The following is a 10,483-nucleotide window of genomic DNA, read 5'->3' as shown; positions in this document are numbered from 1 at the left end:
AAAAGGAGAAAACATCATTAAGAGGGTATCTCTAGCACACGTGCGCAGGAACACTTATAAACAATGTGACAACGTGAAGTCAGAAGGATAAACATGGATTTACACAGTCATTTTAAGAACATATTTCAGCATCCTAAAGGAAAATGACTTCTGATAATGGTATGACTTACAGGACGAGGGAGAATTGGCGGCAACGTATTGACCCAAAAAACGGGCAGTCTCTCTTCCTCAATTTGTCAAACTATAACGTATTGTGCAGATAGGTCTGTGTAGCGGAAATGCTTCGGTTATTTCATAATTCGGTTGCTGTGATTTACGACAGCCTCGGTCTAACTTAAATTACGTGGCGTCGAATCCCAGCTGGAAAAGTAAGTTTCTCCGCATATTTCCCGCTCAGATTTAGTGCTTACAGAAGTTATCCCATCACTTAAGTAAAGGGAATAGAGAAGTTTGCAGGTATTTTTGGCTTATTGTTATTGTTATTATTGTCTGAAAAACGAAGTACTACAAGGAGAACTGTCCTACCAGCAAATTTTATAACTGAATAATGTCTGTTGGAGCCGTTTGTTCGGAAGCTTCAGTAGTATTTGCACTACCACCTCAGAGACTGCACCATAGCGGTGACGTTATGATTATACATTATCAATATGTCTAAAATCAGTTTGCGGAAGCCATATGCCTAAGAGGAACTGAGGGATTAGTAAAAAAAATAATTTTAGTGCCTAGTTCAAGAGGGGGAATGCTGTGAATTTTGAGCAGCATCTTAGGAGGCCAGTATGTAGGTCTAAAAGCACATTAAAGGCCAGGAATATTACTGAATGTATCGCAATTCCTGAAAGACCTTCCTAGCGGTAATGAACCAAAAAAGGGGCATGATAAATGCCATTGAATAAAAAACCTTCCTGGCGGCAATGCCAAAAAAATGAAAACAATGATTTGTGTTACCTGGTTGAAAGGCTGCAACATATCAAGTTATGAAGTAACCAGATATTCTCATTTTACCCTATTGTGTTATACACAGCGCATATCATATAATAATTTATCAGCAAGAACATGAATTCGATTATTCCGAATAGTTACCATAGTGAAAAAGCTAATATTATTATACAAAATACAAAAAATGCCATAAGCAGACAAATAGGTGCAGAATTGACCCGTCTAACTGTATGCTCATACCTGAGTCCAATTCTAATCATAAAAAACACCCGAACACCATAAATATTAAACCTGATGCACATTACGTTTTCCTCTCGTTAAAAACATCAAAATGATTATTTTTCATAGTCATCTGAGAAGACTAAAACTCAGCGCTTTCATCCCTTCGGTATGGCATGTTTTCACTCGTCGTGTAACGCCCCTTGCCTTCTGTGCAGCGATCGACATGTTGGAAGTAGTTGTTGATTCCTTAGAGAGAGAGAGAGAGAGAGACTGAGCTTGCAAAGCAACCCGACTCCTGACGAAATACGTATTCTTCTGGGGCAAATCAACCTACTTGAAGGACCTCATCTCGGTTACTTTGACAAGTCCAGTGGTTGATGTCAGCGCTTCATACCTTTAACAGGCTCCCGTGCTGACATAAGGTTGACTTGATTTAAACCAATACAATTAAGTAACACAGTTCACTGATACAAGACATACAGAGAAAAATTCTTCCCTAAGTCAAATCGACTCTTAAAAACTGCTGATTGCAGTTGATGAAACTGTAAATTTATAAAATCTTCATAATAATTGTAAACAGATAATCTTATTAAGAAAGCACTCGTGTCTAATTCAGCCGAAGAGAAAATTACTTCTTGGTCGATGAGAATTGTACCGAAGAAAAACCAATACGTACCTGCTTCAAAGATACTATTTATCACCAGAGCAAATTATGCTCGTTTCATGTATCAGGCTGAGCTGCAAAATCTCAGTGTCACGTGAACAAGTGCGGGCTACGCTTACCTTGGGGCGTTGAGGCAGCGAGATGTGTTACCAAGTTACTGCCAATGCTCACGAATTAGTGACGGCAAAAGATGCAGGCACCAGTGAATGTGGACATTTTCAGAGTCTGCAGATTCTCTAAGGGTTGTCTCGAAGATAAAAAATAGTAATAATTATCTTTATTCGCATATTCCCTCTCTAATCGGGTTTAATTGAGCAGAACAATCTCAGAGGATCATGTTCTGCAAGCTATGAATGCTTTGAATGTTGTCAATTATTTGTTTTACCAGTGAATGCATGCTCATAAATAAACTTGAATCATAAAGTATGAAATGTTTGACAATAAATTCCATTTTCGAAGTAAAGCAATGACACAATTAAAAGGTAAAAGAGGGGTACTGCGGCAAGTGTACCTCGCCTGATGCCCTGTAGGCATTACTAAAGGTGGTTTGCATGGCCCCTTCTGCCCCCAGTTGCAACCACTTGTTAGATTTGCACTTTACCTCCATTCCGCTTCTTTCAGTCTTTCTGTCCAAGCACTTCAACTCCTCTTTTCACTTTTTTAAGCTGAATGTCTGCAAGTGCCCCAGTGATGCTTTATAACCGGATTTTCATAAATCAGTCAGCAACATAAAAATATAATGCACAAAACAAGAAAAAATCAAATCAACGTTAAGTCGAATACGTAAAGTATTGTGTGAAATTTATAATCAGATATAGGATATACAAAATTCGTACAAAAAATAACGTACTTAAAATAATAAACAAATAAGCAGGAAAGCTGCTGTAATCTCAAGTGGAAGTGGGAATATTTCTAAAGAAGAAAATTTGCTAAAAAAAAAGGGGGGGGGTTCATTTTAGGCTGTTTCAAGTGGGACAGAAATAGTGATTTTGTTAATGGAGGGGCGAAGTTGTTTGATGAACAATGGCTCAAAAATGAGCAAAGAATTCAAACATGTGACCGAGCAAGTATCTGGGGGTCTTTGTCATTTTATGTTCGCATTTTAAACCGTGGGCTGTCAGTAAAGCCCTCCTTGTCTTGTAAGGGGCTCCGTGTTCTGTGAATAACACCCGGTGTGAGACCAAGATCGCTTGAAGAACACGGGACGTGCATCCAGCACTATAACCCAAAGTTTGCTTTTGAGCAATGATTTCGTGAATTACTCAGAAACGCAGCACCTCGAGCAGGATGTCCTTGAATCGAAAAAGACTGCCATCGTTGGGGGCCTATTTGAAAATAAAATCCTATTTGATAAGGTTATAAAGTTTATAATAACTTTAGACCTTTGACTTGCCTTACAGATTTCAGTAAATTTCTACACTTATTACAAAAGGACAAAAATTTTAATTCTTTCATCACATACACCATATGTTTTCATTTTTGGATGAGCGTGTCTAGAAACTTTTAAAGTATTACAGGCAATAGGTTTGTTGGGAAAAAATGAGTATTTGAGATATCAGTTTCCACATGTGTTTGAACACAAAGTCCAATGCAAGGGGTAACAAGGTTTTGAGAGAGTCATTCTTGAATTTTAAAGCTAAGTGGTTGAAAAAATTTGGACCGATACCAGTAAGGGTCCCTTTTAAAAGATAAAAATACCAGAGCCAAACTCACCACTGTGTCTAAATACTTCAAATCCAAAAATGTAAGCTTTCCACTAGCATCAGACTGCATGAAAAAAGTGTTAAGTTGAAATTTATCATCGAAATTAAGAAATAATTCCGATCAGAGAGATCATCGAATAGGACAAACGTGTCATCAACATGAACTTTGTAAAAGGCAGGTTTAAATGTGTCAGGCCACTCAAAAATAACTCCCAATTAACTCATAAGAGTAATAGCACATTCACGACCAAAGGGTGACCCCATAGCCATACCATTAATTGTTCGAAAATTGTACCGTTGCAGTTAAAACGATTGTATATGATAGATAATTACTGTTTCCAAACACTACATAATTGTTAATCAACAATTCATTCAGTATTATATAGATTGTTACATTAGGAGGAATATTTGTAAATAACGATTTTACATCGGAACTAATCATAAATAATTCTGATTCTTGTATTAAACAGGGAACGAAAATGGAAGTGCACAGCAAAGTATATTGATTGGTGTTAGGGAGATTGAGTGTGCCAGTCTTATGGGGATTGCGTTTTAGAAATATAGTTTATTGATCTGCCCATTTCATATCCAGCGTCGTAGACTAAAGGTCTCACATTATTATATATATATATATATATATATATATATATATATATAATATATATATAATATATATATATATATATATATATATATATATATATATATATATATATATATATATATATATATATATAATATATATATATATATATATAAACTTGTTCACTTGACCATGCACATACAGGACAGCCAGTGTGTTATTGGAATGTCTGGAAGGAAGGAAAAGAAAGAGGAGTCTGAAAAATGACCACATTACGCATGACACGATATAAATTCCCTGAAGAAAAGACAGGGAAGAGGCTCGTGCTACTCAGTAATTTTCAAATTATGAAACTGCATGAAAACAACAATAAAGGAATTTCAAAAATGTACTAAGTATTCATTTCTATATCAGTATATATTCAAGTTATTGTTCACCTCCTATTCACAATCAATAAGGAAAAAGTAGCAGAATTAACATCATTTAATTGTTGGCGACATTTACCCCATTGGACTTGCAAACATAACTGCAGGGGTTTGTGTATATAAGCTTGAAATTAATTGGAGGAAGATTTCTTACATTTTTTCATGCAAAATAACTACTGTCTCCTAGTTAAGTACCATCCCTTGTTGATACCGTGGGCTGGTTCAAGACTTAATTTGTTAATTACATGATATATTGATTTACGGACAAATCCGTGAACAATATATTTTTCAGACTGATTGACTTGTATTTTATGTGTTTTTACCATTATTGTTTGTAGACATCAATCCTTTACTTTTTGAATCCTCTAACCCTATATCCTAACAGTTATAGGGTCCACAGTGGAAAACCAGGATTTGTTGGTGGGTGAGAATTAAAATAAATAGCACCCATGGGGAATTTGGGTCATGGTAGTTTTACCCCCATGGACTCCCCTAATCTTATAAAAAAAATGCATGGTACTTACAGGGATACATTCTAACTTATCCTTTCTAACCTAACCTAATGTATCCCACTGTATCAATTGTGGTTAGGGTACAACCAGACCTAACCTTCCCTAACCTAACCTAGCTTAGGTGCTAGGTTCCCCGAGGAAGTTTTAACCCCCGCCCCCCCATTAACCATTTTAACAATTGTGGTGTGGTACTTGCGGGTATATATCCTAACCTTGCCCCCACCTTACCTGGGGCACCATGTCCTACCACGCCTGCCTTAATTTTTTAAGAAATTAAGTGTTTTTTTTTCTCTCTCTCTCAAATTCAAGTACTTGAAGTGTGGTTTTGAATATGCGTAACAAATGGGACTCACTCTTTAATGTTATCTTATGGTTTCACAAATCATACTTGAGGAAAAATTATAATTCTAACATTTGTGTCATTTTTTTCTATTCTTTTTTCGATAACAGTGATGGTTTTTACATTCATTGAAGGTTAAAAACATTTCAATAACCACAGTCTCTTACATGGTCGAATTCGGCTGAGCAGTTCATACTCATTCTTGTCTGCGCCAGATGAAAAAATGAGAAGCTCTTAGCGCACTACGAGGAATTCATGTGACTGATTTCTTCTTCTTTCTTGGTAAATTATCATGATCTTTGATAAAGCTCATATCTATATTTGTCTTTTAAGCTTACATGGGTAACATAAAATGATAGGGTAAACGAATTCTTCCATTGCTAATGTAGATCGATAGGCAAGTTGATGATCAACCATGCCTGCAGAGATTACAATATCTTATCACCTAGCAATTGTCGGATTCCAAGCAGTCCTCGTTGCTTTGAGAAGATTTGGTCTAATCCTTATCATAAAAAGAAACAAAACGTACCCAAACAAACAACCAAACAAACGCACGCACAAAATAACTTGAAATAATTAAATCTGATTCAACATTTCCTGCTAATGAAACTTCTGGAAATATAATTTCACTTTTCATCGGGCATGTGACACATGGCATCATTTTCCATGTTCTTATCTGGCGACACAATTTCTGACGTCTGAGGAAAGTGATGATCAAAATTCTATTTTCTGTCATAATTTATTTTTTTCAATGAAATGGTACGTGATGTCTAAAATGTGATTCTGAAAAAATGAAACTGCAGTGTAATGGAATACAAAGTAAATCGTTTTAAATTTCATATTACATATGTTTACAGTAGTTAATCAAATTAACTAATTAAATCATATTATATAAATGATTAATCTGTGAAAATCTCAAAATCACATGAGTCACTAAAATGGTGGAAAAATCCATACTGATTTAAGTAAAAATCTATATTCAAAATATACAGTATATACAACGAGAGATCGATTCTCCTTATCAGTCTAACTAAAGCAGCAAAGTTTCCGACCATGTAAAATATTTGAAAATTTTTTGTAAGAGTGAGAAGGTAATTGTTAACAAAAAAAAAAAAAAGTGGATCCTTAGTTGAAGCCAAGCAATTCCATAGCTCAGGTTATTCCATCGTTCTCTGAAGATATACCAGCTAGCTTCCTAAAGCGTCGAAGTGGCGGTTCATCCATTAGGTCTTTTTTTTTCATATATTTTCAGTTATTATTTGTTCGATTTTAGTTGGTTGTTCCGCATGGAATCCTAAATCATGGGGACTGTCTCCGCTGACAGTTCCAATATCGGAATATCTGCCAAAGAATCTGAAAACCACAAAAAATTAAAAAATATAGAAAGAACTCGATACTAGAGGTCATTGTCTGCGGATTCAAGCTTCCAAAGATTATAGTGTTCATTTGAAAGAAGTTATAAAAGATAATATGAAATACAGAAAGAAATCGTTTATCAAAAAATAAAAAATAAATTAATAGATTAGTAAGTAAATAAACAAGAATATAGATAAATTATTAAGGTACAAAGTGAATTGTTTTAGGGTAGTAGTGCATTGCATCTTCGCTTGAGCTCCTGAGGCTCTAATTGCACAACATCCTCAGGGAGTCTATTCCACAGTCCACCAGTGTGAGGAATAAAATACCTCAGGAACTGAGAAGCTCGGCAGCGTGGCACATTACTGCATTTTTTGTGCTGCTGTTCAGGAAATCTGGTCGCTCTCGGCAGGATTAATTGTGATGGTGAAAGTTCTCTGTTAAAATACAGCCTATGAAAAACTGACAAACAAGAGACCATCTCTCGATGGTCCAAGTAACACCTGCTAGTGTTAGGAAACAGAAACCTACCACCACAAACCACTCTAGCTGAGTCTCTGGCAGAACCTGACATCCACACCGGAGAACAGCGTAGTAAAGAAAAGACAAATGACGTAAATAGGTTGCGTTGATTTTATCACTGTTGTCAATATAAGAGGCTTTACTTAAAATGCCTAACTTCTGTGGGTCATTTGCTGACAAAAGTAAGATGCGAGTCAAAAGTTACAGCAAGTATAATTGATTGATTGATTGATTTATAATTTTTAGCGAATACATGCCGATCTAATATAGTAAATTTAACTAAAATTCATGAAAACTATAAATTAGGATAAAAAAATTAAAAATAAATAAAAGTCTTTTATAAAAAAACAAATAGGTATAATCTGGTAAAAAGGTTAAACTAAAAATTTTCTTTAAAAATAACATTAATTTATTTATATTACCATTATTATTGCGTAGCCCAATCATGGACCTGCCATATATTGAGGTAGCTCTACTTTCATGGGTAAAGAGTGGGCATCCAATTAGAAAATGCTTACTTGAGTAGAGGAAGGCCAGCCAATCTTGTACACCATGTACTAGGTGGTAAAAGGGCATCAACTGTTTTAATGAGGATAGTAGACTACTCAAGTCAAATATATAATACAACTTACACCAATCTTTCCTTTATTAAAAACATATTTTACAGCTTTAAGCACGGCATATAATTCAGCTGTGAATATCGAGCTGGATGTAGGTAATTTCTTGCTCACATCATTTCCCAGCATTGTAGCAAAGCCAACTCCATCTTCTGACTTAGGGCCATCAGTATACACACTTTTCCCTCTTGTTGGAAGGAATACTGGAGAAATTCACTTCTAATCACTTTATTTGAAATATGTTTCTCCCTCCCAAGACTGGGCATGTTTCAATAGGTAATTTACACCAAGGTGAAGATTTAGGGTATGCAACCTGTGCCATTGGTGTTGTCAACATACCAATATCTGCTTTCTTTTTCAAGTCTTACCCCCATAGGTTTGGGTAGTCGAGGTCTATCAGTTGCCCGATTTACCGGAGTTTTTGCAGACTTATAATCTGGATTGTTGTGAGAAGTTAAGGATTTGGATATGTACCTAGAGTTTAACTCCTTCCCCAGCCACCGCAATACCCAACTTTCTCTGCGTGCTCGTGCTTGCGAGCAGTGTTACTAACACTTTTCTCTATACCCACAGCATTAACAATTGCTCCACTCCCATCCTAACCACCCCCGTCCTAAAACTCTTGTTCAGCCTGTTTATGCCTATAAGTGTGTTACCAACTCTTTTTTATGCCCACACATCATTACCAATTATCGGAACATAATTTTATTAATTTTTATGAATTGTATATATATTGTACATATATGTTGGGTGCCTCAATCCTGGTTACATGCAGATAATGTCGAGTTGTGGATAATCGATGGATTGCTGTATATATATATATATATATATATATATATATATATATATATATATATATATATATATATATATATATATATATATACATATATATATATATATATATATATATATATATATATATATATATACAGTGATGTGATAAATAGTCATATATATATATATATATATATATATATATATATATATATATATATATATATATATATATATATATATACAGTATATATATATATATATATATTATATATGTATGTATATATATATGTATATATAAACACACACACACATATATATGTGTGTGTGTGTTTATATTTCTATATGTACTATATATATATATATATATATATATATATATATATATATATATATATATATATATATATATATATACAGTATGACTTGTAGTGTACTATATACATATATTGTAAAACGTACACTGTTCATGGAATATAACTTAGTACTTTCCAGATGAGAATATTCGGCTTCTTTTGATGCAATATTTAAGTTTCATCTACTCTCGACATTGCTGCCAGATGCTTGCTGAAAATGTGTTGTTCAGATTTCTTTGTATAGTGGAAGGAAGTAGTACCTGTAGAGTTTACATTAGTGAACTGCATAGCAATACTATCCTTATTTAAAACCTGCGCAAATTTCATTAAAAATACATTATAAATTTACTATACAGAGTAGTCAGTTGAATTTGACTGCTACCATGGTGGTAGTAAGTGATGCTACGTGGTCAGTGCTTCCTTAGGAAGTGCCAGTGGGGATTCTGATATACCATATCCCAAGGCAGAGGTTGTGAAACCTTTGAGGAGGATGTGCACTCTGAATGTCCGATGAGCCTCTCTTATGGCCAGTGGCAATTATACAGATCCAGTCAGTCTTTTTACAATGGACTTCTACCATGACGGTAGTAAATAGCCCAGCCTTTTTGTTACTGTCCCAGGAAATGGATTCGACTGGGGGTACATTTAAAAATCTCAGTGTCTTAATATCCCCAACCCTGTTGCATAATATCGTAACATTTATTTCTAAAACCACTCACTGGCATTATAGGAGAGTACCTTGAAATTTTTCTTCATGTACTATTCATATACTTCATACATGCCTAAAAATGCTCCAAATCTTAACACTGTTAAATTCTGTACGAGAGTGACGACGACAAAATTAATTAATCAGATCTGGTCAAGACTAGCTCTCTCAACTAATAATTCCCACTCTGTTAAAAACAAGACGAAAATTTGGGTCATCATAACAGTATAATGGACTAGTTTTCATCGCCGCCATCACTCCCTTCCCCCCAACACCCCATGGCGCAAAGGGCCTCTGGAATTCTACTCATATCTTTCCTGTGCTGTATCTTCCACGAATCTTCGCTCATCTTCAGTCTTCCTTTTCTTATATTTCATCCAAGTAAGTCTGAGTCCTCCAAGTCTTCTGGTGCCCACACGAGCTCAGCTGACAGTTTATTCTCCCGGGTGGTGCGAAGGACATGCACAAGCCCTCTCCACTTCCGTCATCATCATCTCGTCTACTGACGCTACTTCGGTAATTTTTTTTATGGTATTATTTCTAATTCTGTCCTGGCGTCCGACTCCCTTAAGTCAACACAATCTTTTAGTTTTATTGCCATACCATGATTCATAGTCATATTGTAATACAGCCTCTACTAGAATTATGCACAATATTTGTATGCAATTTCCGTCTATTTGATTTCTAAATCTAATTTATCCTGCACATTGTTTAATTCGCCTATTTAAGTCTTTCACTAAACTCTAACTCATTGTACTTAAATT

Source organism: Macrobrachium rosenbergii, chromosome 46 (assembly GCF_040412425.1).
Source record: "Macrobrachium rosenbergii isolate ZJJX-2024 chromosome 46, ASM4041242v1, whole genome shotgun sequence".
NCBI lineage: Eukaryota > Metazoa > Arthropoda > Malacostraca > Decapoda > Palaemonidae > Macrobrachium > Macrobrachium rosenbergii.
Note: the sequence above shows the minus strand (reverse complement) of the source record.